The 26321-nt window shown below is 36.4% G+C and overlaps 2 long non-coding RNA genes across 2 annotated transcripts; one reads left to right on the forward strand and one right to left on the reverse strand.

Annotated features, from left to right (window-relative positions):
- Positions 1 to 1213: 1213 nt before the first annotated feature.
- Positions 1214 to 24719, reverse strand: LOC141386347 (uncharacterized). The gene is made up of 3 exons (XR_012408176.1): positions 24607 to 24719; positions 4758 to 4944; positions 1214 to 2814 (listed from the first exon to the last, which is right to left on the reverse strand). It is a non-coding gene; the product is annotated as an uncharacterized lncRNA (long non-coding RNA).
- Positions 21455 to 22109, forward strand: LOC137495891 (uncharacterized). The gene is made up of 3 exons (XR_011015870.2): positions 21455 to 21545; positions 21855 to 21897; positions 21995 to 22109. It is a non-coding gene; the product is annotated as an uncharacterized lncRNA (long non-coding RNA).
- Positions 24720 to 26321: the final 1602 nt, after the last annotated feature.

The raw sequence follows: 26321 nt of genomic DNA on the forward strand, positions 1-26321 counted from the left end.
GCGAGGAAAAAAAACCTTCACCAATGGGTGAAAGTGAAGGAAAAAAACCTTGGAGAAACCTGGCTCAGTTAGCACGACCATTTCTCATATGACAAAATGTCTGGAGAGCTGCAGTCTAGGTGCCGGAGGCTGGAGGACGCTGGAAGCCAGCAAAGACTCGGCGGTCACTGGAGTCTCACAGGAATCAGTCGCAGGCTCTCTACTCCTCCATGACCACCACAGCAGCTGCTACGGCCTGGTCTGGGAATGTGGAAACCTTGGGATCATCTCTTCACAGGTCTTGGATCATTTCAGTGGCAAACTAACAAACTGTATGGGGAGACTCATCAAATGGTAATAATAAACGTTTACAAAGCACTGCAATATTTTCAAAAATCACGATCGCAATTTATATATCCATGCCTTATATCTTATGGCCAAAAAGTGATTAATATTTTTTAATTGTTAAAATGTTAGTATTTGTGATGCAGCGAGTCCAGACACCCATGTATACACTATGCTTTTACACAAAATTCACTTTAAAGTGTGATATGACTAAAAAGTGGTCATAATTGAATATTTTCTCAATTCAAATGAGTATCGGCTTGGACCCGGAAACATTATTTCATATGCAGATACATTTTGCTAGGCATTCTATACAATACCAAGATTTCACACATTGCCGGTAACATTTATATATAATTGTCAACTCTGAATGGTTGGGGGAATTTGAGCTAGACATTTTTCTGGGATCTGGCAACCCAATATATAACCTCTATATCCTAACAGAGCCTTGTCCTGGCACAGTAAGACTAATTAAGACTTCTTAATAAATCTTTTAGCCTGATATATGCCAAGTACACAAGCATTTGCTTGCATGATATTGCACAAAAATGTCTCAACAATACTTACGGTTCAGCTTAGCCTCTTCGACATTAACTCTGACAGTGACCACATTTAAATGCGCATAACTATCCAATTAAAGTCCTGTTTATCTGTAACCAGTATTGCATGTGCTATCCTCTTGTGGAAATGCAAATACTTGCTTTCAGCGTTTATTTCAATTTTTTTCAATAATTCTCCACAGTAATTGAATAAATTCACTAATTCTCCTTCACAGCAGTGTAACAAATTACAAAATGTAGGTCAATGTGCATTTGTAAATTGATTTTTTCATTTTTGATGCTTAAATAAAATCTGAAAATGTCCAACAAAAAAAATGTGGGGTATAAATAATTGATGAACATAATATTTTATTAGCATGACATATTAAAATGATTATTGATGTTTTTTCTGGATTTTGACAAAACTGGCTTAATCAGGCTCTGGCAATCAGATTAGCATTATGTTCAAATGGGAATACCTCACACCATTGCCATCACTCTCTTCATCCCTTTATACACCCAAACACACACACACACACACACATTTTCAGAGCATTACACCATACTGCTAAGCGGTAGCATCTACATACTTAAAAAGCACGCTCATACGCATCTTCAGTTATTGTGCGTGGTTGCCAAGCTGTGCTGCTTTCACATTCATGAAAATCCCGGCCATTAATTCCCCGGGATGGAGGCGAGGCTGGACCACTGATGAAATATATGCCAGAAGCCCTGCCAATTTCTATCTGAAAGCCAACAGACATCTCATTCACTTAATGCTGTTTTGGGGAGGGGAATGGGGATGATTTTTTTTTCTACACCGTGGACTTATGCGTCATGATCAGCAGAAGTGAGAGAGTGAGAAAGCAAAGACTCTGCCGGAGGTGGGTCATTTCTCTCTCTGCCATCAGCTTTTTCATGGAATAATGACATTCTTCAGGATATTGAAATAGGTGGTGGGAGAATAAAACAAGTGCAGTGGAAAAATAGGGGGGAAATAAAGCAACCCTACAGTACAAACAAAATTTAAACCCATACTTTCACCAATCAGTAAAACACTAATTGACTTTCACACACTTCATTTATTTTACAATAAATGAGTATTCTCCATTATTAATTAAGAAAAATCAAACAAAGAACAATGCTGTGGTACTGCATTGATCAAAAACTATGTAAGCCTGTTAATTAAAATCAGCTCACTCTGACATCAAATGGAATTGCATTGTTCTAGAAAGCTAATATTTATATTTGATCCCCTTTCAACCATCTTGGCATTACAGTGAAACTTTTACTCTGTAGAGTTACTACAAAAGCAGGCATGCCAGCTGGCAGGTTGGCATAACGCATTGCTTCTAGGTTCTGATATTTCAGACAGCCATCATCCTTGCCAAAAGTTTCTGCAAATCCTCACACAATCTATCGAGGGGCCCTCGACAGAGCTCACAATGAGTGTGCGCCGTTCTGCATGTCATTTCACATTGACCCCCGTAGCCTCTCTCATCTTGGAAAGCAATAACGCAGCGGCTCAAAACCAGCTTTTAGGGAGTAGATATCATTTCAAACTATAATAAAAAATAAATGCAAACTCTAGTATTCATATATTGTCATGTGATCTGCATGAGTGTTGTAATGCAAAGACTTCTATTGTATGAGAATTACCCCAAAATGGTTATTTGTGGGTTACTTAACAGGATAAAAGTGAGTTTCAAACTATAAAGGCTGACTCCAACGTGGGAGAATAAATGCAACTGCGATAAAAAAGATAAATGTAACCCAGAGAGCCTAAATACAAAGTAGAGCCATAACTCTCCACCAATATTGTAAGCATAATGGTCTCCTGAAGCTTCCCTCCGTTGGACAGCAGATGATTGGTATGCCTGTGAAATCCCAAAGGCTCCCAAGAGAGGCGGCGCCCGGAGATGATAAGATCCATTCCCATCAAAGGTCAGAGCTGGTCGAAGAATAATGCGGTCAGCATTGGGCAAAATCACATCACATTTCTTATTATCATATTACTGATAGCTTGCAGAGAGACTCGGTGAGGGAAAAGTTTGACTGTACTGTCAAAGAAAGTAGATACAAATAATGAGAGAAATAAAGGAAGACCTGAAAATCTGCAGGGATGCTAGACTCCGTTAAATTAAAATGGGAGATTTTTGGATTTTAGGTTATGTCCCTAATTCAATTCATCTTTATTTCTATAGCACTTTGACAATGTAGAGTGTGTAAAAGCAGCTTCGCATAGAAGATTATAGTAAATTGAAACAGTGTCAGTCCAGTTTTCACAGTTGAAGTTCAGTTTCAGTTGAGTTCAGTCCCGAACAATGCAGTGGCAACAGCGGCGAGGAACAAACTTCACCAACAGGCGAAAGTGAAGGAAATAACCCTCGAGAGAAACCAGGCTCAGTTGGGCATGACCATTTCTCCCATGACTGAAGTCTAATAATAGTGATTTGAAAGCATAAGAAGCCATCTTTCTAATTGCACTTGTGGTATTTGTGCATGATACTGTAGTTCTTTGCAGGTCCTGACCAGGTTCAATGTCACTTTGCCAAATTATTTAAGTTATTTCAATTATCAATAGTAAAATAGCCAAAAATGTAAACAACTTGCACAAACAATGAAACGTGCAGATGTACATATGCATGTGTTGCCAGCAGTTTACCACGCGTTTATAAATAACAGTTATTAACTTAAAACATATTTGACACACAGATATAGTCACAAGTCTTTTTGCATAACCAAGTTTCAGGAACAACAACTAAGATCTTCATAATAATGACTTCTAGTTGATCATTTAGTATCAGAAGTGGCTTATATAAAAGGCAAAGGCCTCTAGATTACGCTTATTTAACCAAAATAAAATATGATCATCATGCCTTGATTTTCAATTACTTAATTAGAACAGTAAGGTCTGACTTTGCAAAGACAAAAGTCTTGTCACTTAACAGAAATAATATACAGTATAGAATATAAAGTCATGCTGCAGTGAAAAAAGAATTAATATTGTGTATGACTCCCATGAGCTTGGAAGACTGCATCCATACATTTCCACAAGGACTGACATAACTTTTTAAAAAAGTAATCTAGAATGGCAAGGAAAGGGTTCTTGCAGGACTCCCAGAGTTCATTAACATTCTTTGGATTCATCTTTAATGCCTCCTCCATCTTACCCCAGACATGCTCAATAATGTTCAAGTCTGGTGGCTGGGCTGGCCAATCCTGGAGCACCTTGACATTCTTTACTTTCAGGAACTGTGAAGTATGAGGAGGAGCGCTATCCTGCTAAAGAATTTGCCTTCTCCTGTGGTTTGTATTGTAATGGCAGCACAAATGTCTTGATACCTCAGACTGTTGATGTCGCCATCCACTCTGCAGATCTCTCGTACTCCACCATACTGAATGTAACCCCAAAACATGATTTCCCCTTAATCAAACTTGACTGATTTCTGTGAGAATCTTGGGTCCACATGGGTTCCAATAGGTCTTCTGCAGTAATTGTGATGATGGGGTTGCAGTTGAACAGATGATTGATTATTAAGATTTACTATAAATATACTAAATCAATGTACGTAAATGATTATGACCTAACCCTACTTTACCATTCAGACACAAAATGTCCTTGTAATTTCCAACCTTTAAACTTGCAGTATTAACTAAGACAGCAATAGCGGATAGTCTTCTACGATACTGCTGTGAAAACCTGTATTATGAATGAGCTCATCTTATCTTCGTCTTCATCATGTAACAAGGCTTAAAAAGATAACATCCTCTTCTTGGCTTGTTGAAAATGTTTGAAGATGACAGAGTAAGGCCACCCTCACAGAAGCCGACCGCTGCACAAACAACCCTCATCCCCCCGAGGAAGCGGTGAATGAGTTTATGTTGCCTTACCTCGTCTTTTCCTTCTCTTTGTCTCCACCTCTTTCCCAACTCATGAGACCTTCTTGGCCGAGGTTCGGAGAAGTTTACTTTGGATATGACTCACATGGAAACTCATATAGAGTAGGCTGCTCTGCTTGTTCCTATGGCCCGCGATGTTGCATGAATAACGGTGTTGCTTATCCTGCAACTGCATTACCTTATACAACAGAGACAGAAAGAGAGACCATACATGAATGAGGAGCAACTTCTACTTCACAGAAATACAAACGTTTTGGGCTCATTCTAAGAAAATGGTGCTATTTGTGTTCCTAATACTTGTAAAAGGGTGGTGGTGGTGGTGGTGGTGGTGGTGATTGAAATCATAATTATCAGATTTGAATTCACTGATATACGTATTGCAATATAAAAATACATATATAAATCATGAATTAATACACGCAAAATATATTTTTAAAATGGTAAAATATGCTTTTCTCTTTAGAAAACAAAGAAAGAAAGAAAGAAAGAAAGAAAGAAAGAAAGAAAGAAAGAAAGAAAGAAAGAAAGAAAGAAAGAAAGAAAGAAAGAAAGAAAGAAAGAAAGAAAGAGAATGACTGAAAGAGAAAGTAAAAATAGGAAAAAAGAAACAACCAAAAACAAACAAACAGAAAAAAGAAAGAAAGAAAAAAGAAAGAAAGAAAGAAAGAAAGAAAGAAAGAAAGAAAGAAAGAAAGAAAAAAGAAAGAAAGAACAAATAAACAAACAGAAAAAAAGAAAAACGAAAGAAACAAAAAGAAACAAACAAACAAACAAATAAACAAACAAACAGAAAGAAAACAAACAAACAAAGAAACAAACAGATAGAAAAAAGAAAAAAGAAACAAACAGAAATGAAGTAAAAAGAAAGAAAGAACAAAAGAAACAAACAAACAGAAAGAAAAAAGAAAGAAACCAGCAAAAATACGAACAGACAAAAAAAACAGAAAGAAAGAAAAAAGAAATAAAACAAACATGCAGAAAGAAATAAAGAAACAAACTCACCGAAAGAAAGAAAAAAATATTATTTGTTTTTTTAATCAAGCATTTTGAATTGACTGTACTGTAACAAATATGAAAACCATCCAAATGCTCCCACAACATCATTTATACTGTAATTGTCTACACCGACGTGAAATTCCAATCTAAACATGGTCAAATAAAGCTACACCCAACAATAAATTGCTTACTTTAAGTGGCTATGCATTCACAGAGTGATGAATTCATATTTGCACAGTTAATGAAGAGAGAAGCACTAATATATATCTTTGCATGTGTGTGTTTGTTTTGGACTTGTACACATTGGCTGGCCAGCCGTGACATTGGAGCCAGGCGGTTAAAATCTAAGTTATTAGCACTCAGATAAATGGAGGTTGCATTTGGTGCAATTTATTCTCATTAATTATTTAGCGGTCAGGGCCTCACATTATGCAGTTCAGATACTTAATAGGAGCAGATCAGCGAGTGGGTCAGGAATGATTACACATTGCACTGGCTGGCAACGAGAAAGCATTTGCTGAGTGGTAATTACTTGAAATGATAAAGCGCTTGCATTAAACGTGATAAAGAGAGGGTTCCAATGCAAAGTCACTCATTGCAAAATTAAGAGAATTAGTAACAATTCTGTCTGCCAGTCATGCAAGGGGTTCACATTACTGAGGTTACACTATAGACCATAATACACTGTGAACACGCACTAATTCACCAGACTGGATATATCTGAGGTTGTATTATTGTGGAACTTTAATCTTCTTCAATTTATCTGCTTTACCTCAATCTTTTTTTTTTTTTTTTATTAAAGTGGTTATATGAAAAAAATCTGTTCAAATTTCCTATGGGTTTGAAACATAGACTATAAAAAATATGGGCATATTAACCGTGACATCACCCATAAGTTTCTGAAGAGCGAAATCCAACGTCAAGCCAACATCTTAAACAATGTCATATTGATGACAAATACTGAAATTTATTCGTCAGGTATGGCAAGCCAACATGACATCATAGTGGTAACGTCTACACAACGGCAAGCTGTTAGACGTTGATATTTGGTTGATTTCAGGTAGGACGTTGGACATTGACGTCGGCCTGACATTGGGTTCTGATGTAAACTCGATTTTTATTTCCAAACAAGAAGCAACATCCCCACGATATTAGGGTAAAATGTCAATCTGGTTTCATTTTGACGTCTTGTGTCTGCTGGGTGTTTAAGGCCATTTTGGTCATCATACAGTAAACGTCTGTCATTTTCTCATCAGTAACATGCATCTAAACAGTCTCTGGGTCAATGCGACAAAGATGTTGTTTTAAATTGTAAAAAAATCTGTGTTTTTGAAACAAATGAAGACAGCAGAAGTCAATAATTCTTTTGAATGATTTAGCCCGACATGTTTACTACAGCAAAATATTTAAATTTAAATTATATAAATGTTTTCCAAATTGAAATATGTTGTGAATGTTTTTTTTACTCAGACATTTAAAAATAATATATTTTAGAGCAGTAATTTCAATACCATAATACTGGAATATCGTGCTATTATATCCAAGGTTATCATACCGTCAGAATCTTATATTAACCCATGCCTACTCAGCAGCCATATTTGTAATGCCCCCAGGCAATTCAGTCCTTTCAATCCTGAATCCTCAAATCTAAAAAACTGCTTGCTGAACTCACAATTAAATTACAAATCAACAATATAATCTGAAGTGGCCTGTCCTATCATTGCTGTTACTTAAGCACTAATTACATTTATAACATGTTATTTCTGCATGCAAAGGTTCCGACACCAACCTTTATTATAGCTGTTTCCATAGTAATCAGAGGATGCAAAACAGAAAACCCGCAGCAAAAACGTCACACACTGGAAAGACATGAAATGTCCTGATTTTAAGTAATTTCTCCAGTCAAAATCAACACCAAAACGACAGGGGCTGTTGTAACGACCATACAAATCTGTACAAACCCCTCTCCCAAAGAAGTGCCAGTTATAAAGATTGACGACTGGCTATTCTGACAGGAAGGTGGGACTTCCTTCACTGTGGTGGCCATATGAGTGAAGTACATTTCCTCATTCATAGTAATGTGAAATAACTCGAGTGAACTGTGCACTACCTGACAAAACTCTTGTCGTCGATCCCAGGTGTAAGAGCAACAAATAATAACTTGACTTCTAGTTGGTCATTTGGAAAAGTGACAAAGATCGATTTTTCCAATGAATTATCTGGTGAACATCTGTTGAATAATCTGTTGGAACTCGCATGGAACCAAGATTCTCATAGAAATCAGTCAAGTTTGGTAATCATGGTTTGATGTGTGCAGTATGGGTGTGTGCAAGAGATCTGCAGAGTGGATGGCAACATCAACAGCCTGAGGTATCAAGACAATTGTGCAGCTCATTACACTACAAACCACAGGAGAGGGCAAATTCTTCTACATAGCGCTCCATCTCATACTTCAGCCTCCACATCAAAATTCCTCAGTGCAAAGAAGGTCAATGTGCTCTAGGATTGGCGAGCCCAGTCACCAGACATAAACATTATTAAGCATGTCTGGGGTAAGATCAAGGTATGAATGGAGATGTATGGATTCAGTCCTCCAAGCTCATGGGAGTCATTCATTCATTCATTCATTCGTTTTCTTTTCAGCTTAGTCTCTTTATTAACCCGGGGTCACCAAAGTGGAATGAACCGCCAACTTATTCTGTACATGTTTTACGCAGCGGATGCCCTTCCAGCTGCAACCCATCTCTGGAAAACATCTCATGGAAGTCATTCACAATATTAATTATTTTTCCACTGCACCAAAGCTTTATATTCTATCCTGTACATTATTTCTGTTAAGTGACAAGAATGTTTTTAAGCAAAGTCAGACCTTACTGTCCTAATTAAATGATAAATTAAAGGGTAATCTAGAGGCCTTTGCCTTCAATATAAGCCACTTTTGATGCCAAATAATTAACTAGTAAAGTTAATATTTGTTGGTCCGAAAACTTGGATAGGCGACTAGACTTTTGTTAAGTAGTGTATATCTATGTCTTTGGGTACATGGTGTTACACAAGCAGTTCCATGTGTTAATTGCACAGCCGGCCATTTTCAAGCAGGACAACCACAAAACCACACAGAAAAATAAGTAAAGCAGTTCCTTGAAGCTGGAAACACTGAAATAATGAACAGGTCAGCCTAGAGTCCCGATCTCTACCTGCCTAAAAATCTTTAGAAAATCCTTACTGACAAAGTTTAGACGTAAAAAAAAAAAATCTACATTCAGTGAACAGGGAAAAAGATTTGAAGAATACCCTGGATTATCAAGATCACTGCACAGCATTGCTCACTGTTTTACACAAAATAAAGGGTTTCACTTGTTTAAGCTTTTGTTAAATGCTGTTGTGGAAGCAAAAAATGTAGATTTCCACTTTATTTAGATGATTTCAGTCAAGATGCTTTAAAAATAGCTGTTCAGTTTGCAATGCAGGCCTCCAGAGGTTCTTGTCTAGAGTTGAGATAGTCAGGCAGAACGTGTTCTTTTGAAGCAGACACAAAGACAAGCCCACAGGAGCTGTAGCAAAGTGAGACAAATGAAGATATGACCAGCAGTCGAGTTATTACTCAAGACCCGCAGATAAATCTGTCTCACACGACACAAAGGCACCCGGGTTATCAATTATTAATAATGGGGTTTTAGTTCAGTATTCATGCTGGCTCTCGAACAACTGCTAACTATGTGTTTTAATTCATGTTTCCTCTTTCTGTGGCAGTATTCCCTTGTTTGTCACTATCTTGTTCAAACATAATGACTTTGGTCATGCAAATTTTGTCTCTCCACGGGCTCTTTTTTCACTCAGACACATTCTCTAGTCATCAGCTTCCATCATAGCTCATTGAAGCACCCATTTAGAAGCAAACAAAGATAGAGCGATGGAGTTCACAGAGAACACACTTGACTACTCAGCATGGTAACAGTGGCTCAGATAATCAAAGGGCTCAGTTTTGACTTCACTGCTGTTCTGTACTTGTAAAGTAATTCAGAAATGTCTTGGGGAAAGAAGATTTGATGTTAAATTCAGAGTTTTTAGTTTTGCCCTGGCATATGTCACTGCCTTTCAAAAGCAAGTGAGCTAAGCAGACAGCATTATTGAGCATCATATATATGCTAAAAACTAACAAATGCAGATTGTATGCAGATGTAGGTTGACCTTTTAGGCACAATAGGTGTGTAAACCAAGTACGATGTATCCAAAATTCTAAGTACAGTGGGTATTGATTTGTTTTTTATCATGCATATAGTTGCCTAAACCATGCAGATCTAACCAGAGGCAAACCTGGTTAAATCCCTAATCAGATTTTTTTTTTGGCCTACAGATAACTTTGAACCTACAGAAAAAAAGTGTTGTCTATCTAAACGCAACTGTTATTAAACACAGATAAAATTCAACCTATTGGATTCCAATAAGACAGCTACAGCAGAATTTAGGGAATCAAAAAATTCCATTTAAAACTGTCAACAATGAGTCCACTACCTTTATTTGTGATCAACATGGGCATGTTTAAATTAGTCAAAGCTAACTAGATAGTGTTTTGGTCTGCATGTTACTGTTCAAAACCTAGTGTTTTATCAAGAAAGGATTTTGTAGCTATATTAAAAGCACCACTGAAACAAATTTTTGACTACCTACTTGTCTAGGCAGCATTTTTAGGCATTAAGAAACATGTTCAGTCTAAACCCAAGGAGAAACCTATACAGATAGTATTTTAAGCTTTTAAGCACACATTAAAGTTATAGTGAGTCACCAATTATCAGCACCAAAGAGTATGTTCAAATGTATTATAAGCACATTTAAACTTAACAATAGTGTGTCACCTACCTAGATATCTGGGTACCAAATATATATTCAAAGCCTAAAGAGGCTCCTATAGAAACCACTATTTGTGTATCATATGCATATTCAAACTTAGTCAGTGGTGTGTCACCTACTTGCTTTTCTGGGTACTAAAGGCATGTTCAAACATATAGAAGACTCCAATACAGACAGCATTTACATTTTCCAACCACCATCTCAGACTGCAACTATGGGAATAAAAGGCATGCCTGAACCCAGTTATTAATTAAAGATTTATTTAAAGATAGACATTATGTTGACCATTATATGCATATTTAAATCACTGACTGCAATTACTAGCACCAAACACTAGGGCTGTAACGATACACCAAACCCACGATTCGGTTCGTATCACGATTTTTGACCCACGATTCGGTTCATATCAAAATTTTTTTTTTTTTTTTGTGTGGGGTGGGAAAAAAATTTTTTTTTAAAACTATTTTTTATTAAATAACATTTGAAAAATCTTTATAAACTAAACATCAAAGAACTATATTAACTATGCAAATTATTAACAATATAAATAGCCATATATAAAATAAATAAATAGCCAAAGCTATATCACTTCTGTTTTCTTTTGTAACAAAATACTGTTGAAAAACCAAACAGAACTAAACTCCATTGTGTAGATGGTTCAAGCATGTTGAAAATTATTTTTCAATCAAGTTCTCTTACATAGAAAAAGTAAATTAAATAGCTACTAGGGATGCTCATTTCGTTAATTTTGCTAACCGACAACCGCCGCTCATTAATCGGTTATTAACGGTTAACTGGTCAGATTACTATTAATTTTATATTAAACAAATTGACGTGTCTATTTTGTGTCTGACACATTAAATATTGCATTTTAAAATACTGATTTATTTTTATATATTAATAGCGGAACAGAACAACAGAGCATCTTCACGCACCTGCAGTGTTTAGCACAGAAGAGCAGAATAATCTAAATAAAATGAATAAAATAAATAGGACTGCCCTAAATTATTTTCACTTAAATAATTAATTTATATTACAAAACGAAAATACTGACTGATTCTTTTTAATAACCGGCATAGGCTTTTCTTTCCAATCAAATGTTTTTTCTTCCGTCAAATAAAAATAGCTAACTTCCTCAAATTGCCCGCTCCACGGAAAATATGCATTTATTTAATCCCCCGCTGTTATTATTATAATCACAAAACCTTTTAAATTTTTAATAGAAATCATTATCTTAAAGAATATGTCCTGATATAGCCTATGGTTTCCTCTCTCTCTCCCTCGCGGTTCAAGTGCGCGCGCTGCGTGATGAAAAGACAGCAACAACGCGCGCATATGTTGACTTTTTGTAAACAGTTTTGTTGTTTAAATATGATATTGCATTAATCTGCGTACATGCTTTAAGCTGTAAAATAAAAAGTAAAGCCTATTTGTTGCGTTTATTACGCAGATCCAGGTCAACATAAGCGCTGGTTCTGCATCAACAGGTCTGTATCAAACAGCAATATTCTTCTTCCATTTTGCTTCTTTGGCAAATGTGTCTGTAGGCACGGGTTATACGTTATCGTCCCGCAAATTAAGTATGCCTTGCAGTTAAACAAGTGGCCGAAAACGAGGCGCACCTCACTGCCTTTATGTTGACAAAGAAAAAAGAAGAGGCGCGGTCCTCTTATAAACGACTGAATCAGCTGGGTATCGATTGTGCAAAAGTGTTGCTGTCTGTGTTGTTACAATTGTAATATTTAATACTATTGTGATATTCAAGATTTGTATATTCATACAGCTCTGGATAACTTAAAACAACGATTAGACCATCAGAGCGGTGTTAATGCGTCCTGAAGTAAAGCGAAACGGCTATAAACTCCAGCAAGATAGAGTGATTATATGCAGAGCCATATACCTTTATCTCTAAATAAAGTATAACTATAAAAACTGTGTTCATCTTAACTGAAAGCTTCGTCCTGTTTCCTGACCTCACGCATCGCGAACCTGTCAGTCAGCACTCTCAAAGGTTCAAACAGAAAGCGCACAGCACGGTTACAGAAAAGTTTGCGCTGTTACCTGACATCTGGTGAACGCCCATCCCTCTCTGCGCAGCCACATTACCAGTGTGAGCAAATCATCGTATATGCGCTGAAAATCCGGCCGCTTTGACAGCATTGGCAATGTTTCTGGCGTTGTCGGTTGTCAAGCGGGGTTAAGTTGGTTTTGTTTTTTATATTCTTGACACATTCAGACGGTCCCCTACTAAGAGCTTCGTGCGAGCTCTCCCGGCTAAATATTGGAGGGCTTAAACGGAGCAGTGCTTGTAATGTCGAACGAAAAAAAGTGTTAATTAGCTCAACTTTTGCAGGCACGCGTGACGTTATTGGAAAGGTAGTCACGGGGTGTGTCGCAATTCTCCCTTATCAAACCGCGACACAGGATCGTAGATCTGAGTGTCGCGATTTCGATTTTATATCGTGTATCGTTACAGCCCTACCAAACACACATTAAAACAGTCAAAATCTAAGGGGAGACCTATTCAGACAGCATTTTGGGCATCATGCACATTTAAAACCAATCATCATTATTTAGTAGTTCATTATGGAAATCCATTTTGGATATGTCAAAAAGTAAAGAGACTTCCATAGAGAAAATATTTTGAGCAACATATGCATATTAAAAACCTAACAGCTAATCACCTACAGACATGCACTTTGGGCATCAAATTCATGTTCAAACCAATTAAAGTCAAAACCAATTAAAAAGTGATTCAGTGCAGCAAGTCAATCTGTTCAATAATTAGTGCTCTGTCTAGACAGCATTTTAGCAATTACAAGCAGAATCAAAACTCTTTTTGACCACCTAAATAACACACAAAACATTTGAATCAAGTCAGAAACCCCCAAAAGACTGCTTTATATAAATCTGTGTATGAAACTAATAATTTTGGCCATTGAACAATTGTTCAAATCTAGTCACTAACTAAAGAGACTTTGATATATAAAGTATTTTGCACATTCCAAGCTAGTCAATAGTGAGTCACTTACCAAGAGTGCCTTTCTGGCTATTAAGGCAAGTTCAAACATATAGGAAAAAACTAAAGAAACTAAAATGTAGACAGAGCTTTGGGCACCAGATGCACATTTAACACTAACCTTTGAGTCACCAATCTAGACTACATTGTGATTTGTGAACCAAAGACAAGTTCAAACAAAAACTAAAGAGACTCTTATCCAGTGTTGGGGAAAGTAACTTTTGAAAGAAGTGCATTACAATGTTGAGTTACTCCCAAAAAAAGTAATTAATTGTATTACTTAGCTACTTTTTACGGAAAGTCATGCCTTAAGTATATTACCTTTGAGTTACTTTTGCAATTATTTTCCTTACCTGGCTGAGGTTTGATCTCTTTCAGAACTTGAATTTTTTTTAACCTTTTTTTTTTACAGAAGCTCTGCATTTAACAACCACCTATATAACCTACACTTTCATTTTCCTTAAAAAATGGAGGATAAAAGTATAATTTGAGAACACTCTGAGCCCAGAGCTATACATGCTGTATACAGATTAATGAAAGCATGTAAAGTAATGCGTCTGCTACTTTTGTACGGTTTGTGTTATTAGTTAAGTAAATTTACTGTCCATTGAGATAAAGATTGCAATAAAGCCTAGTAGTACTAAAATAAAATCATTAAGGGGAAAACAGATTTTAAACCTTTAAAATGTTTAATCACAAAATAAACAGGAAGACAATGAAATAACACCCCCCAAATCAAAATAAATCTTTGAGCTTTACACATTGAATAAATTGCTTCATGTGGCCTAAACATGTGTAAATCATTTCATTTCCCAGTGGCTGCACCTCCTCAATAATAAAAGCAATAACCATTTTTTTTAGTTTAGTGAAATTAATTGTTTTACCTGGAGACTGTGAACAGATGTCAACCATTTGTTAAAGGTGGGGTGCAGGTGTAGTGCTTTGCATTCAGTTTTGTTTTGTATGTTTTTTTTTCGATGTTGTGTTTTTTAGGGAATGTTGAACACTTTGAACACTCAATGGTCACAGCTTTGCTTGTGTAGTGGAAGAAGAGGAGCTATTAGCTGCTAAGGTTGGATTCCCAATGGTAAATGTGGTTGTACGCACGAAAGGTACTATTTAGTAGTTAGGTCATTAATTTCTATAATTCAACAACCATTAAACTTCTAATGTAACACTTTTATGAATCAGTTTACATTTTGGTTAGTAAAGAAACTAAACTCATGCACTACTCCAGCGATGCCCAAACTAGGGCCTGGGAGCCAAAGTTGGCCCATGGGAACCTTTGATTCGGCTCGTCATCCCATCTGAGAATGGTTTAGAGAATGTAATTTCAAATTTAATATACCCTTTTATTTGTTTGTTTTATTGTTAAGCTACAAAAAAAATTATCTGAAATTAAATGCTTCAATTTAAATGGTGTATAATTAATTATATTTACTTTAAAATGTTCATACGACAGAGAGAGGATAATGCAGACTTTTCAGAGTGAAACAAGGCAAAGGCAGATTCTGCTTGAGTGTATTCAGCATTGAACTCCACTGTGTTAAATATGATTGTATATGTTTTTATTGGAATAAGCTATAATTTGAAAAGTTATACTGCATCAGTTATTAAGATTAAAAGTTTTTATTTATTTTTTTCATATTTTGAAAAAGTAATACGATTTAGGGTATTACCCATGGCAACTTTAATGTAAATATTTTGGTATATTTATCTTAATGATATTTGGTTTTTGGCCCTTCATATGAAAACGTTTGGGCACCCCTGCAATACATGGTTAAGTGTTTAAGTGTATAGTGTGTCCTTTGGGACACAACACTTGTCAAAAACTGAAGAGGTTCCTATATAGGGATCACTTTGGGAATAGGGTATATGCAGAAGGACTTTTAATTTTCACTCACCTGGGTCAATCGCTTCTGGTGAACTATACGCCTTTACAAAAATCTTTGTGTTTAAGGTCTGTTTTCTTTAAAAATCAATGATCTTCAATGCCTGATTGATATAAGAAATAAAATGGGTATCAAAATTTAGAGAAGAAGCACCGCATTAAATTTCAATTTTCCCTGCCATGTCTTTAAAATAAGGAAATTCATTTGACCCCAGTATTTTAAATGGTGTTTCTGTGCTCTTCTGCTGTTCCTGATGGCGTGTGCATGTAAAAGACTTTCATATTTCATATTTTACACTTAAACAACTAAATGAACGCTGAAGTCTATTTACCTGATTATATTTTAATTACATTACAACACTGATGCTGTAAAAGAAATCATATAAAAAAAATAAATAAATAAATAAATAAATAAAAAAAAAAAAAAAAAAAAAAAAAAAACACTAACTGTTCAACTGAAGTTTATCAGTATGGAAAGAAACACTAGCTTTGCATATGTCCCATAAACACCTAAGTAACCTATCTATAGAATTGTAGGCATCATAATTATGCACAATGAAATGTAATAAGGATCTACTTCTTTCTCTAAGAAAACCCCTGGCATTCTGTCATATTGTATCTGTGCCAAATTGATCAACTTAAAAGTAGGTGAGAAGAAGGATGGCTATGGATCAGAAAAGAGACAGATTAAAAAAAGATTGCCATAGATTCTCTGGTGTAAACACTTAAACCAAACAGATCACCGCAGCTGTCTAAATCTCCACCGCTCTTCTATCCTTTCAAACATTTGCAAACACTATAGTCTTACATTCATCAAACAGCGGACTGAACAAAGAGAGGCTCAAATTCTAAGCAGGCAAGATTTCCTTCCCGCAAAATGGAGATCAATGCTATATTGACTCACACTCATCAGAGTAAATGATTTTTCCTATTGATTCTGCCCGAAGACTGACATGTGGAAGCCAGAGGAGTTGAGCTGTTTTATGGTAAGATCTGTAAGTGCATTTCTGTGGATGTAAACAATCGAACACGCTTGGTCATAGGTTACCTATCCAAATACATATCTTATGCTACGGCTTGAAGAAAAAAAGAAAAGCTTAGCAATCACACTCTCTGAAAGCATGCATCTCCTTGTATGGGGATTTTGGAACAGCGCCAATTTGACTAATTTAATTAACACAGAATAATTTAAGATGGATGAAAAAAAAGTCATTGTCAGTCAGTATAACAATATTCAAGCTGGTTGTCACGAGTTAAAACATTCATTATTTCTGCAGTGTTGGACTGACAATACAGGTCAAAAGTGCATCAACTGTCCACAATTTATTAAGTACATTTTAAAAACTACCACAAGATGCCCAAAAGAATTCTTTAAGTATATTTTAGTGGTTAGATTTTAGATTAAAGAGTTAGTTTATGAACTCAGTACCCTGAAAAAAAATTCTTCAAAGATGATTCCTCGATTACTACATTTTTTCAAGACAAGTGGTAATAAACAATTTAATTCAGCTGAATTAAAACAAACAAATGAAGTTGAACATTACTAAATTAATTTATTTGTTTAAATTCAACACATACAGGTTGTTTTGCAACAATTTTGCACACATCATTTTTTTCTGTGTATGTTCTGTCCTGAAAAGATACAAAACAATATATCAATCCGTTAATAAATACAGTCTAAAAACATCAATTTAATGCAATAATATATTCAAGACTTCTCATCTAAATTGATTAAATACTGAATATATAATTTTACTTTTTTCCCTTGAAAAAAACTTGGATTAATTATAATCCAAACTGTGTAAATGCACTTATCAATAATCATGTTTTTGCTGAAAAATATTACATTGTTACTGTTACAATATTACATAATTATTTTGAGTACAACAGACAAGAAATGGGAAAACTGTGCACAGATTTTGAATGCATTATTAAGGGGTCAAAATTGGCATTATGCCAAAATTAATTATAAATAATTTGTTTTAACAATATGGACCAATGGTAATAACATATTCAGTCAGATTTGATTAATACTGTTCAAAGTAGTTTGATTTATTAATTTTTTCAGATTTTTTTCAATTACAGAAATACTATTATTAGTAAGCATAACTTTGTACATTGTTGGGTGTCCATTTTAATTAACACATGTAAACAATGTTAGAGAAGTTACTTTTAAAAGTAATGCATTATAATATTTAGTTACTCTCAAAAAACTAAGTTACATATTATGGCAAGTAATATGTTACATTACTTTTGAGTTACTTTTATTACCTGGCTGAGGCTTGAAATCTTTCAGAACTTGTTTTTATTGTATTCTGTAATTAGCAACACAGTGTATAACCTACAACTTCATTTACTTTTAACAAAAACACATCAACAAAAAATAATTTGGATAATGTTGTCTGAGAACTTCCTTACCTCAGACCTCTACATGCCATAAATTCAGATTATTGAAATCTTAAAGCAATGCTACTTTTGTGATATATGTCTTAAGTAAAATCACTGTCCATTGAGACAATCCCCTTTTCCTTTTCTCTGATGCGTTCAAAATAATGAACAAATTCCCCCTAAATCGCATACTTCTGCACTATTCTATGCCATTTTGTAGTATAATAAGTGTAAGTAGTGCATTCACATTGAAAACTCTAAAAAGAATAAGTGCACTTTTAATACCCGGATGAAGTATATAATGATGGACACTTCAAGGACTCAACGGCCATTGCTTTGCTCTCGTGGCGAAAGGGACGGAGCTTTCGGGCACTTATGTTGGATTACAATATTTATATTGGATTGTGAAAGCAGTATTCTCCTATGAGATTGATCCTATCACCTCCCGATGGTGAATGCAGTTTTATTCATGGCAGGTATCATTTGGTAGTTTGGTCACTCATTTCGCTAATTTGGCAATCATCAAACGTCATCTAGGGAAACGGTTTAAATTTCCGCTTAGTAAAAAACCCTTAGTGTTCCATTTGGGATGACAACACATTCATATACTGTGCTGTTATAAGTGCATAAGTACATAGTGGATAAGAGCATAGTGTAAGGTGTGCCATTTGGGACAAAAAAAATCCTGGTTGGCTAAATTTTTTAAGCTGAATCAAATAAACCTTACCATTGAACTTATGTTAAACTGACTTAAAACAGCCTACATAACTTATAAAATTAAGTTAGAACATGATTAACTTAGTTTAATAAGTTACAATGACCTAAAAACATATGCTGCCAGGACTAAGTGATCATGTAATTTTCTGAAGTGTACTGACTATGTAATTCATTGTTGTAGGTGTTGAACGTCCATCATCATCATCTGCATCATCAGACCTGAACTGAAGGCCAGTCCTCCTGCTGGGAGAATCTGATAACCTTTAGTCAAAATATGGATTAGCCTAGCTTTTGGGTTAAAAAGTGTCATTTTAAATTGAATTGAACATTTAACATGAACTCTACGCCATAACTTTTCAATCCAGATGGATGGGGCAACCATTACTGCATCCAAAACGGTCAAAAGCCTTGGAGTAACGATTGATGACCAACTAAACTTCTCTGACCACATTTCTAGAACTGCTCGATCTTGCAGATTCGCACTTTACAACATCAGAAAGGTCCGACCCTTCTTATCTGAACATGCAGCTCAACTCCTTGTTCAAGCTCTTGTTCTCTACAAGCCGGGCTTACAGCTAACTCTATCAAACCTCTTCAGCTGCTTCAGAACGCAGCAGCACGAGTGGTCTTTAATGAACCTTAAAGAGCAAATGTCATTCCGCTGCTCATCCGTTTGCACTGGCTGCCAGTTGCTGCTCGCATCAAATTTAAAGCTCTGATGTTTGCTTATAAAGCTACCTCTGGCTTTGCTCCTTCTTATCTGCTCTCACTTCTGCAGATGTATGTGCCCTCCAGAAACTTGCGTTCTGTGAATGAACGTCACCTCGTGGTCCCATCCCTACACAGCAAATTCATCTGAGTTAAATTCTCGGTGTTGAAGCATTTCAGAGTAAAGTGTTGACGTTAAAGAGTTAGATTTTGATAAATGAATATAATAAGAGTTAGAATTGATTTTATTCAGTGCGAAATCAAGGAGTTATCTTTTCAACACTTGGTGGTGTTATTTCCAACATCCGGGAATTCATGCAGCCCCAGTCACTGAAGAATTTTCCAGACGCCATTTTCCATCTGAGGTTTAGAACAGCAACTGGTGAGTCAAACTACCTAAATGTTGGTATTTTACTGACTTTCTTTAAGGAAATACAGTTGTAAACATATTGTTAAGTTAATAACTTTAGAATGGAGTGACAATTTTAATCTTCTGCGGTTCATTCATGGTCGTTTGTGTATCTAGCTTAACTGCATTACTATTCACTTCTTTTCAAGAATGTTTTTATATATGCTCACGCATACATAGTGCATAAAAACATCAAATGTACATGTTCAACACATTTCTGTCACGCTTAATGCCATTTTGTGCGTTGTTACCCATCTGTAAAATAAAATCGACACTTCTCCTTTAATTCGAAGCAAACTAGCGAGGGAATCCCTGGAGCAGCCTAGCCTACTCTGCCCGGATGCTAACGGCAACACAGGACGGTTTCCATACGCTCTGGAGAGTTTCTAAAACATATCTGGTGAGTAAATGAACATATACTTACTAAAAGGCTTCCTGACTAAAACATATGATTGTTTGTTATTCGTGTACGTTAATTTGGTTATTTTAAACACCGCGGCCCTTTTAAACTGGTTCATTCGTGGCCGTCCATAACGTTATACCGTTAGTTCATAGACTTGCGTGATAACGTACGCTTGAATTATATTAAGTGTTGACAACCATTAAAGTCGGAATGTTAACATTAATGTATTTAAATGACCGCGTTTGCACTTTCTCAGACATATAAGGTTACAGAAGTCTCCCGGAAGTTGCGGGACTAACGTTAACGTTATCCCGCAAATGCACAGAGACTCCCAGATGCCCAAGTAGATGCCCGCAAATGAATGAATGATAATCTCCCGGAAATCGCGCGTCTCCCGCCCGGTCATTAAACACTTTGCACACCCCTCTCCACCGCATCCCTCCCAGCTCTTCAGGTAAGTTACGTCGCGCGCAAGTCACCCCCACCGCTCTTTAGGTACGTCGCGCGCAAGTCACCCCCACCTCTCTTTAGGTACGTCGCGCGCAACTCATGCCATTGCTCTTCAGGTTCTCATCTCTCCCGCTACCTCCCGCAAATCAACTCTGTATCCCCCGAAAATTACTTTTCCCAACTCGGGATGTCTGACGTTAGTAAGTTAGGCTATTTATGTAGTCAGGAACATCTTAGTCAAGCTTTTTCTCCCGCATGATATTGTGTTTAAAACTATAGGCTAAACTTAGCATGTACTGTACACAACATTTCCTTTTTATTAAAGACAATTTAGTGCGTTGTAAAAAGCCACCTGTCTGTAAAATTAATCAACTGATTCATATTTGAGCAGCCTAATGATGATACAGGTTTGATTTGTAGATTTATTATCAATAATCAACATCTGAATCAAAAGATATCTGAAAAAGTGTGAGGCATACTTTGTGATGTTCATCTCTCCTTTTTATCTGAAAGTTATGCATATGTGGTAGATACTAATTTTTTGTTGTTTTTTTAACTGCCACAGTTCTCTATACAATAACACATGACCCTGTGACGGTGGCTGATTAGAGACGGATGGTGTATTTCCAGAGTTGGTGAAATGACCAAGCATACTTTCTTGGTCATATGTGGTGATAATAATGAAGGTATGTTTGATAAAGTTCTGTATTTGTTTCACATAAGCTGAGAGGGTATTAGAGCATTAGAGAATAACAAATGACATGAAGGTGATAAGTTTTGTATTGTGGGTGAACTGTTACTTAAATAATGTTTTGCTCTTTGCTTTGCACTTTTCCTCTTCTGCTTATCCTAATATTTTAGATTATATTTGGACCTGAAACATCTGCTAGACTCCAGTAAAGGTGGCGTCAATACTGGACCTGAAAGGGCCTAACAAGTTGAATCAGGTAAAGAAACATGCACGCGCGCACACACGCACGCACGCACACGCTTACAGAAAACTGTTGTTTATGAAGTTTATGAATATTTTTTACACTGTGGCCAATATTTTGGGGAAGTCAGCATCACTAAATGATATAAAAGATTTTAAGCTCCTCTAAATTTTGCTCCAAGTGTTGTGTTAAATTCAGGATTCTGGACAGACAGCTGCCTGTTTTTCCAGTTCTAGTCATAGTGGTTAACCTAATTGTTTTTGGAGATTCCAACAGTGATATATGTGTTTTTTCTACTTTTCCATATCCTGTCACCTCAACCAGCTGGGAGAGTCAAGTTGTGGATCATCATGAAGATTTTCAAAAGGTGAGTTTAGATTTCTTGAATGTTTTATTTACTTTAAATGTTCTTTTAAATATATCATAGAATTTGATTGCAATTTGTTTTCAAACATTTTTCTTAGTCATGCTGGAGTCTTGAAGAGTTCTTAGATGAGCATCACCCTATATCCGTGCATCAGGAACCACCAGACGAGCGATCAGCAGCTACTACTGTACATCGTCATGGATAAAAAGGTCATCCTGTGGCTGGGAAGCACTTCATTCACAGGACATGCTTGATGAGATTTCCTAGCTCCAGTTTGTTTTCACACAAGTTTACAGCATTTATACCTTCATTTAAACTGCTGTGTTTGATATGGAGGACCAAGGAAACACCCGAAGTGAAAGATTTGCACGCCAAGTTGTTTAAAATGCAATTTCACAAGAAAACTATGAGTTCAGGAGTAAACTATGAGTGACGCTATATTGAGCTTTCAAATTGCTCTGATAACACATCAAGTTTGGACCAAAGGACTGAAACAGCCTTTTTGAGCACTGGTCATACATATTTTGTTGATACTGTCTGTACTAATAAAACATTTAACGCATATTTGACATTGTTGCATTTTAAAAACTGAATGAATTGTTGAAGTGGTGAATGTTTTCAAATAAAATGTTTTTTCTTTTGTAATTTACAGTCTATTTTACCTTTTTACCATATTTACACTCAAGAGAGTTGAATAAAATAACAATATATTACACCAGGCGGTGTTAAATATAGTTACATTTTTTAACTCTGCCCAGAGTTAAAATTAACCCTTACTTCGGTGTCAATGTGCCAACCCTTTTGAAAGTGTTGATTTAACTCTGTTTTAAGTGGACCCCATGAGACACTTTCAAAGTGTTGAAATTAACACCCATAGAGTTGTTTTGGGTCCCCATATTTTGCTGTGTAAGAGGAAAGAAATCACTTTCCCGAACTCTCGCATTCAATCTGCACAGTTGGTGGAATGAACTCCCTTAACTGCATCAGAACGGCACAGTCACTCGCTGTCTTCAAGAAACAACTAAAAACTCAACTATTTAGTCCCCACTTCACTTCTTAATTTGCAATTGCCTCTCTGGCTCCACTGCTAATTGTATTACAGAAAAAAATAAATAAATTACTAATGTTTTGCTTCTTACACTTTACACACCTGAAACTCGCCTACAGCACTTATTCATTGTTGCTCTTATAGCTGTGTAAATTGCTTCCTTGTCCTCATTTGTAAGTCGCTTTGGATAATAGTGTGACTAAATGACTAAATGAAAATGTACTTTCATTTTAATTCAGCTATTTATTTTTTTAAAGAAAATTAATTAAACTAAAACAATTAACTCACATTACATTTATCAAAAAGTAACTAAAATATTATTACTTATTTTTGAAAAGTAATGCATTACTTTACTAATTACTTAGAAAAGTCATATTATTACATAACTCACGTTACTTGTAATGCGGTACCTCAACACTGCATGTAAGAACACATTTACTTTTTATTTTTGACACTTATAGTCAAACATTGCACAGCTATTGTGCTATTCAACACATTTACCAGTTTTCTCCACGCAGTCTCTGTTAAACACTTTTTAGAACCATTGGCCTGTTTCCTTCACATTAAAATCACTTCCCTTTATCTGCAGATGTTCTCCCATTCCCAAACATATGGAATTCCTCACCCTGTGGTCTTGAGGGAGGGAATGCTGCAGAAGAGACCCATCTGGAGTGGGAACAAGGTGGGTAATGGTAGAGACAAGGCCCCCCTCTCTGCCTGGCTCTCTGGAGAACCCTTGGGCTTGTCTGGAAATGCATCAGTCGGGACATACAGCCACAGCAGGCCGATCCAGAGCCTGTCACCGGATAGCCCAGGGAGAGGAGTTAAACTACAATTGGTTCTGCCGTTTAATGACAGAAGCTACAGGACACTGGAGACCGGACGAGTGCAGAAACAGACAGGCTTAGTGAATGCAGCTGAAGGATTAGGAGCAGATTTTGGGTGATGATGGAGACAAGTGGTTTTGAGGCCATGGATAATCACATGCAAAGGCAAACTTTGCCACTTTTACATGCTTTTTCAGGCTGATTATCTTGCGTAAAGAGCCAATAATCAGCATTAAACCCCTTTCACGTGTCAGGGCTTCAACACATTCTTCAAAACAAGCATCATGTGGCATGTTGACCTTTATATTTAAAGTGTTGCAAATAGCATACATAAGGTGATTTTATGAGCTTGTTATGGTCATAAGAAATGGAAGGAAGAATGGTGGATTCAATACTGAAAAATTATTTGAGTTTTATAACGCTACTCACAATAAAAATTGACTTGGAAAATGTACTTTTGTGACCTTCACACTTTGACAGTAGGCTACATACACACTTATATATCAGATATATATCTTATATAGAGGATATTACAGCTAACAAACAGAATTTGCAAGATATTAACACTGAATTGGTGAATATAAAAACTAAATTTAGCATTTTTACCTCACAAGATTGAGCAGACTAACGTTATTCCGATATATCTCACCTCAGAAGTGAGTTGTTCTCATCAGAAAGGGCAGTCACAAACTCAGAATTCCAACTTTGTCTTACAATTTTGACTTTTTTTTTTTAGAATTGGGAGAGTAATAAACATAATTGTGTTTCTGTGCTGTAAACTGCCTGCTATCCCGATGTTAAAGTAGAGAAAACAGATAACGTATTTTAGCCTACCTTATCACGCCTACGACGCTGGATGACGACGAAGATGAAAAGATAGACCCCAAACTTCTGTTTCTTTTACTTGTTTTAACCGCCATCTTTGGACTTTTACCACACATGCACGTGATTTCGGCAGCCACGACACAAATGTTCCTTGTTGCGGCGCACGTTCTCTTTAGACCCCGCGACTCTCTTAAAGTGGTAGTACTTTATTTTAATCTAGCAATCTGTTGCTGCGTCCAAATTTAAATTTATACTTATACTACGCCCCTAAAAGTATGTACTTTTTTGTGCAGGAAAAATATATACTTTTGAGAGTTTTATGCAAGCTTTGTGACATACTACTTCCTTACCAGATCATCGTGTTGCTTAGCTGTCAGTCATCCACACATCATCCACATTTCTGTCATATTTAATTTCCTACCTTGTTGGAGAAGCAGCAGCAGGTTAATCTCCCATTCACGAGTCTTTCATCAATCTCCTCTTGGATAATTGTGTGTTTAGATGTTAATGTTCAAACACGTCTTTAATATACCCACATAGCAAAATTTCTGTGGCCCAGCTCTGGCCCACACAATTAGGTTTTGCTTGGCCCACATACCGCAGTGAATTACGGTACATGACTGGACCAAATCTGGCTTCCAGACAAGGGCCAAACACAGACCATATCTGGGCCAAGTCTCAGCCAAGTTAATAACTCATAACTGGGCCTGAACTGGGCCAGATAGGTTGGTGTGTCACGATTGCAATGAAATTGATAAACCCATGGAGTGATGCGCTTTAGGCACACTATGGGCACGCTTTTTCTCAAAGTGACCTGATTGGTAGAATTTTTTTTTCTTTACTCAAAAATGATTTTAGTGTATTTTAAATGTGGGTTAAAACTGGCCAAACCCAAATGGCCCACTTATCACATTTTTAAATCTGGGCCAAATACTACGCTTTTCATCTGGCCCAAATCTTGTGTGCCGCCTTAAAGACAGTGCCACCTCTGCCAAACCCGGGCCATGTTTGGCCCACATGCTGTATGCCAGTGCCGGATGAATGCCTGCTGTGCCAGCTTTAAGCCAAATCTGGGCCAGAATTCTTTGCTACTACGGTAAATTCAGTATTGTTGTTACAGATTAAACATAAACGTGATTTAAATATTTTCCAGTTGGTTAGATAGTAAACAGTCATACAAACATTTTTACTGAAGCCTCTTGACGGTTGGTCTCACGGGTCCGTCATGTTTGTAGTTTATTTACACTTTTCATCCGTGTTTATAGTTTTAATCGAATTCACATCCAACAAAAGGACGTTGATAATAGTAAAAAAAAATTTGTCACTAAGGCCCAATCCCAATTCTAATCCTTAGCCCTTCCCCTTACCCCTACAGTAGTTTTGCTCGTTCCCGTGAAGGGGTAGGGGTGTCCCAATTCTCTTTAGCTTGAAGGCGTAGGGCTAAGAGGAAGGGGTAGATAGCTCTTCGAATGGAGATTTTTCAGGACCACACTCGAAGCCAAGGGGTAAGAAAATTTCCCAGAGTACCACAAATCCACAAATTATCATTATTTTTGTCATTATTACAAATTTTTACAACAAACAAGCACATGTTTCAATACATTCTTAACCGCGTTCGTGTTTTACCTTCATGCTTTACATAAAACGCTAAAATTAATCAGCAAAATTTTTGCAATCTATAATCCCTAATTCCCTGAGTCCCCTGTCAGAAAAATCTAGTGGCT

This window comes from Danio rerio, chromosome 6 (assembly GCF_049306965.1).
Source record: "Danio rerio strain Tuebingen ecotype United States chromosome 6, GRCz12tu, whole genome shotgun sequence".
Lineage (NCBI taxonomy): Eukaryota > Metazoa > Chordata > Actinopteri > Cypriniformes > Danionidae > Danio > Danio rerio.